The following is a 6,960-nucleotide window of genomic DNA, read 5'->3' as shown; positions in this document are numbered from 1 at the left end:
AGCACAAACAGACAAACACGCAAACACTCACGCGTGCAAGCAAGCACAAACAGTACACAATTCACTCGCCTTTCGAAAAAACCATATTTTGCATGTTCGAACCATTTACGGAAAAATATTAACGAAAAATATATCGAAATTATTTCATGAGGACGGAAACGACAACTTTTATATCTGTACTTGACTAATTACTTAACAGGATTCGTACATCTGTGTATCATGATTTTGAAAACAAAAAATTTCATACGAATAGGGTTTCTAAAGGATCACCAGATCAAAATATTTTCCCTCTCAACATTACAGGGATTAACTCTGTCAGTTTGTTGTTTAGACCCCGTATCTGAAAATAATATTAAAGTATTCGCATTTTATTGCACGGAAGCTCTGCAGCAATGCAGCTCGGGAAATTTAAAATTCATAGTTAGCGTCAATCATACACAAACTGCAAATTCCCAAACTGTCAACATTTCCAGAGAAAGAGTTATGATAGCCCATGTTTACCTTCGCATTTTTTATACTTTTTTCTTTTTCTTTTTTGAGATTTTTCATGAAATCTGCTCCTCGGATAACGCATGCTTTATACGCCAACGTATAAGATGAAATAGATATAATTAATAGATAGGAGCAAAATGATACTCAAAGTATATCATTATAGGGCTTGCCCTGCAAGTCTCATAAGGCTTACATTTTAAAATAGGAAATAACTAAAAAAACAAATATTTCAGGTTATAATTCAGTGTCATTTTTTATGTCACATCTGTCAGACATAAAACCTAAATATACGAATATTCATGTATATATTTATGTATGTAATATGAATATTAAATGTATGTATGTATGTATAATATATATACATAATATGATAATTATAAATAATAATCGATATATATACAACTACATATATAATACATACATTATATATTATTATATATATATATATATATAGCTTAATATATATATTAATATATCTATATAGATAATAAATGATAATATATCTATATATATAATATATATATATATATATATAGAAAACAATTAAGTTCATTTGAATGAGTATAAGACGAAGCAATCAAATGGCTAATGTCATTCAGAACAAAAACTTTATGTAAAAGCTTCATGATGATGAACGTTAATGCTTTCCTAATTACATTTCAGTTGCATGAATCAAGATGAACTTGAAATATTTATCAGGGACAATTTGAGTAACGCAGTAAAAAGTCTGGCTTTATACCTTAGGGATGAAGGAAAACGTAAATACTTCAAATACTGTTTGATTTGTTATGTTCGAAAGAACTTTTATTACGAAATAGCCTGTCGAACGTTGAAAGTTATATATATTAGTACTGAAGAGTTTCTGCAAGTCCCCCTTTACTTTTATTTACTATTTAGAAACAATCTTGCAAGGCACGGTTACATTAGAAAAAATCTTTATCTTAAATAAAAGTTTTAGAAATATTTCGCCTATACTTATGCAAGAAGGATTTATTGTTCTAGAATTCATTCTGAAAGCAACATAGAATTTATCGGTATATATTTAGGGAGATAATACTTACTATACTCTGTTTTTTTCTATCTGTCCATCCCCCTGTGGTGGTCGCGCATGGTAACACTGCGTCCCGGGCTTTAAATAGTTACACTGTGTAAGTTTTAGGTAAATAAAAGGATATCTTGGTGTACATTACCATGCGCAAACACCACAGGTGGATGGACAGATGGAAAAAATCAGAGTGTAGTAAGTATTATCTCCCTAAATATATACCGATAAATTCTATTGCTTTCAGAATGAATTATAGGACAATAAATTCTTCATGCATAAGGTTGGACCAAAATCTCTTTTCGAATGAGGATGCAATGTGCCCTAGTATCTCCAGAGTAAGCTGGAAGTAGGATCACGCTTTGTTATATGTACCTTTTCGAGTGCACAATTTACGACATATTTTAACTTGTTACCTTCACGGGCTAATATCCATACACACGAGTATCCACATGTTCACCATATTATCAATCAAATGATCAGTGTTACAAAGAGGTAAGAAACCTTGAAGGCTAAAGAAGAACTGGATAAGGATATATGATTAAAATATTTCTATAAAAGTTTAAACGGTAAGCTGCAAAATAAGTTTATTAGTTTTCCTTGAGTTTGGAAGGGAAAGTAACAAGTGAACTATGGTTAAAAAATTGGCTTATTTGTCATATACCTATAATAATGCTTGTGTTAATGTTAACTTGGAATAAGAAGATTAAAGTAAGATAAATCCAGGCTGATTACTACTATTTAAGGAGAGAGAGAGAGAGAGAGAGAGAGAGAGAGAGAGAGAGAGAGAGAGAGAGAGAGAGAGAGAGAGAGAGAGACTTTCAACCATCAATATGCATGTCAGGTGAATGAAATGCACTAATCTCTTTTTATGATATATACATGTTTATTACATTTCAACGGCTTCGTTGCATTTTTAGAGCATTAGAGCTAAGTTATCTAATTAACAAAGGAAGCTAATTTTTAAAAAATAAATATTTTCTTTGATAGAAGAAAGGTGTTTATTTTCTTTTTAATAGTGTAAGCTTAACGTGATCACAAGCCTGGCGCCAACAGCTTTGACTAAACTTCAAATATATGATATATATTATAAACACGAACGATAAATCCTCGTTTGAAGCTCTCGCTCCGTCTCTGTGTCTGATGCAAGTGGCCTCCTGAAGCATCAGAACCTCAAAGACTTACATAAAAGTGAAGCCCGGGAGCTGTGTAATCTCGCTCTCTGTACGAATATCAATTCATTTCCAGAATATTGACTTTCATCCGAGATCTGATCCAGAACTCGCGCAAGACAAATAAATGAACAAATAAACGGAGGTAAATTGGCCGTCGCTCTTCGTTACGGTGATCAAAGGACGAACAAATACATTGTATTTGTGTTGCGTTTCTGAGGCAAGAAACATGAAAAGGAAGTTCTGTGGGGCAGGTTTTGTTTTATGTAAATAATGTTGACGTCTGGCCATGATGAAACAACGAGATATTTGGCATTGCAGTCGATGTTCTGACGTGCTACATAAAACAAGTGAAGATAAAATCTTGTGCTCGAAGAACGAGTAAATATGAGTGCCATGATAGAATAAACATTGAAACAGTTGTTCAAGTTATATCTAACTTTCATAAGAGAGACCTCAAAAATAATTATGAAGCATAAAAAAACATGAAACAATGTATAAAGAAAAAACATCACCGGTTCCTATCCCTGAGCTAAAATGACTGATAAAACTTGATGGGCAACGTCGATGAAGAGTGAACATTCCGACTAACCTGACATTAAGTGATCTCTGTTCAACAAAATTTCAACGTCATTACTGTTAAAGGAAATTAATTTTGTTGATAAATCGTATTTTAACTTGGAAATTTGCATCTGTAATTTTAATTAATTGGTGTACTATATTCGGACAAAATCATTATTCTTTAATCTTAAAAAAATATGTCATTGCACAGAATAAAAATGTTTCCCGTCACCCCCACCCCACCCCACTTCACCTCTCTCTCTCTCTCTCTCTCTCTCTCTCTCTCATGTCTAGTAATCGCTTTGATGTAAAGATCTATATATAACGCTACCTGATTAATAGAGAAAAAGATGACAAGAACTAAGAAATAGGAGTTACCAATCCTGGATGAAGAGACGGAGCAGAAAACTGAAGCATGAAATTTTGTAGCATAAAAGATAAATAAGAGCTAATAACCCAAGTCCAAAGGTCGGTATTGTAACGCAAAGCTATATCAGTCCTAATCAAGGACGGCAGGAGTGAAGAGTCTTTGTAGCTCAGCAGATCAGGCAACTCTCAGATCGACGATCTTGAACCAATTAGCATATGCTCTTTACGACGAGAAGCAGTAGAAGAATCAAATTATTCGTATTGATTTCTTACTGTTTTGATATTATCAGGTTATTCAATAATTTCTTCTCTTCGTATGTAAGTCATTCCAACTGAAAACCAGTAAAACAATCTTCGGGGCAATCGTGTTTTCTGTACAGCCGCTACAGAGTATAATCAAGGCCACCGAAAATAGATCTATCTTTCGGTGATCGTGGGAAAATGCTGTTTGAGCCGCGGCCCATGAAATTTTAACGACAGAGCGGTTGTGGCCTGTCCTATACCGTTGCCAGACGCACGATTATGGCTAACTTTAACCTTAAATAACAACTACTGAGGCTAGAGAGCTGCATTTTTGTATGTTTGATGATCCGAGGGTGGCTTGTCAACAATTTGCAGCCCTCTAGCCTCAGTAGTTTTTAAGATCTGAGGGCGGAAAGAAAAAGTGTGGACTGACGGACGAATCCATCGCAATACTTTGCAGAAAACTAAAGCTAAACGTTTGGTAATTACGGTGACAAGCAGAAAAAAATAAAATTCTTCTTATTTATTTCTTCTTCTTTTTGATACACAATAGGTAATAAGTCTTTAATCAAAACGTTTGAAAGCTAATTCCCTTTCTTACATGTGGAATGCAGCTGCTTGCAAACAAACTCACCTCTTTCTTTACTTACACATGCAATTCATTTCATCTAAAACACACTTCAGTTACTTTAATCCAAATGCTTATCTAAACACAGTCCTAACTTCTGGGAATTAAGGACCCGGACAAGGTCTCGACCCGGACAGTCTTGATTAACCAATGAACGATCGAGCCTAGGATGACGTCAGAGCTATGACGTATGAGGGAAGGCGGTCCTAACTAGACGCCATTTGCAAACCTACCCGCCAACGCTTCGCTTGTAAACAAGGTAAGAATTTCGATTTTAAGAGGTCGCGATCTTAATTTTCGGCATCAGGATATATTGTGCCATGACCACGAATAAGGCGTGATCAACTTGTAATAAGTTTTGTTATGTAATATAGCCATATTGGCATAAAATCAGTGATAATACGGAGTGCCTAAACAAGAATGGACTCGCTTCGGGTACCCGCGAAAAAAAATTATGCCGTGTTCTCGACTCGGACAGTTTTTGAAAATTCATGCAAATTAAGTGTACTGGAAAAACCTAATTTTCCAAAAAGTGAAATGATTGCATAGTTCTTACACTATAATGTACCATATGTGAGATAAAGCCATGGAAAAAAAGCTGGAAATGGGTGTTTGCCACGGCTAAATATCGAGTGATTTTTCGAAGAAGTGTTTTATTGATGGAAGTGAATTATTTTTAGCATTAATATGTGCCCCCATTAGTGTTTACTTCTCCAAATTGAAATATTTAACCTAGGCCAATTGTTTATATTTTTTACGAATTTTTAAAAAAATGATGTGCGTGGTCCCAACTCGGACAGTGTGCACGTGATGTCCGAGTCGAGAACACGGAGGTATAAGAAGGATAAATGACTCTGTCAATCACTCTCATTTTAACCTAAAACCAATATTAATACTATATATTAACTCTTATAAAATTAATTGATGGTTTAAAATAATTAAATATGGGTGATTGCCAAAGTCAAAGATAGAGTCAGTTTTGAGCTATTTTTTTTTTTTGCAAACTAATTTTTTTTAGAATTAATATGTGCCCCCCAATAGTGTTTAGTCTTCCAAATTGAAATATTTAACCTAGGCCAATTTTTAATTTTTGTTTTTAAGAAATTTTTTTAAAATGCAAGGTCCGTGTTCTCGACTCGGACAGGTTTGTCCGGGTCGAGAACACGGAGGTATAAGAAGGATTTTTTTTTTTTTTTTTTAAATGACTCTTTCAATCACTCTCATTTTAACCTAAAACCAATATTAATACTATATATTAACTCTTATAAAATTATTGATGGTTTAAAATAATTAAATATGGGTGATTGCCAAAGTCAAAGATAGAGTCAGTTTTGAGCATATGTGCAAACTAATTTTTTTTAGAATTAATATGTGCCCCCCAATAGTGTTTAGTCTTCCAAATTGAAATATTTAACCTAGGCCAATTCATTATGTCTCTAATGCCATTTATCTCTTTCAGATCCTTCGTGCCTCGCAGCCATGCCTCGCAACTACCAGCCCAGGAACATCCTAACCACGGATTGGACCAACTTGGAGAAGGCATTTAATCACCGCGTTGAGACAGGCTGTAGCATCCGCACTGCTAGCAACCTTTTTGGAGTGAAACCTTCGACTCTTGGGGTAAGCTTGAATAAATCTAAGCCCTCTTAAATTTTAATTTATATGGGTAGGCCTAGGCTAGCCAAAGAACTTACCTTTTTATTTCAGGCCTATGGGTAAGAACTTTACTTTCCATTTAGCCTATAGGGCCTATGCTCCCCACTTTACCTTTGTTTTATTTTTTTCAGGATGCTTTCACTCGGTCCCTCAAGGAGAGTGATGGGAGGACGTTCGTGCCAAAGCAGCAGAACGTCAAGAAGGTTTTCACTGATGCGCAGGAACTCTTCATCGAGGAATACTCGATAAAGATTGCGCGCATGTTCTACGGCCTGCCGATGAGAGCTTTCAGGAGGATGGTCCTGAAGTATGCAGAGGCTGTTGGCAGCCCGGCTATTCCTGATGTCTGGAGGAGGGAAGGTATGGCCACCCGTGACTGGTATTACGGGTATATGTTCCGTCATCCAAAGCTTGCATTGAAGGCTCCGGAGGGCATGTCACTTTCGCGCGCGATAGCTTTCAACCGCGTAAACGTTGAAGTCTTCTTCAAGGCTTACGTGGAAGCTGTCGAGCGACACAGTTTCATGCCAGCCAGGATCTTCAACTTGGATGAGAGTGGCTTGTCCACTGTGATGAAGCCATGTAAGGCTGTTTGCGAGAGAGGTCGTCCTGTTGCTTCGCAGGTTGCTCGGAAGAGAGGCAATCATATGACTTTCGTGGGGATTGTTAATGCTGCAGGGCATGGTTTCCCTCCAGTGTTTATCATCGCACAAAAGAAGATGAATGCTGATTTTCAGAGAGGGACTACTCCTGGAACCACAGTGCTCTTGCAGGCTAACGGTTGGATGGACCATGAG

At 36.0% G+C, this 6,960-nt stretch overlaps 1 long non-coding RNA gene across 1 annotated transcript; it reads left to right on the top strand.

The window, feature by feature from the left end:
* Positions 1-4,628: 4,628 nt before the first annotated feature.
* Positions 4,629-6,374, top strand: LOC135216724 (uncharacterized). Its single transcript, XR_010314900.1, has 3 exons — positions 4,629-4,766; positions 5,967-6,127; positions 6,295-6,374. It is a non-coding gene; the product is annotated as an uncharacterized LOC135216724 (long non-coding RNA).
* Positions 6,375-6,960: the final 586 nt, after the last annotated feature.

The sequence above is a fragment of the Macrobrachium nipponense genome, chromosome 6 (genome assembly GCF_015104395.2).
Source record: "Macrobrachium nipponense isolate FS-2020 chromosome 6, ASM1510439v2, whole genome shotgun sequence".
NCBI classification, from domain to species: Eukaryota; Metazoa; Arthropoda; class Malacostraca; order Decapoda; family Palaemonidae; genus Macrobrachium; species Macrobrachium nipponense.
The sequence above is the reverse complement of the archived record's forward strand: the minus strand, read 5'-3'. Positions and strand labels throughout refer to the sequence as shown.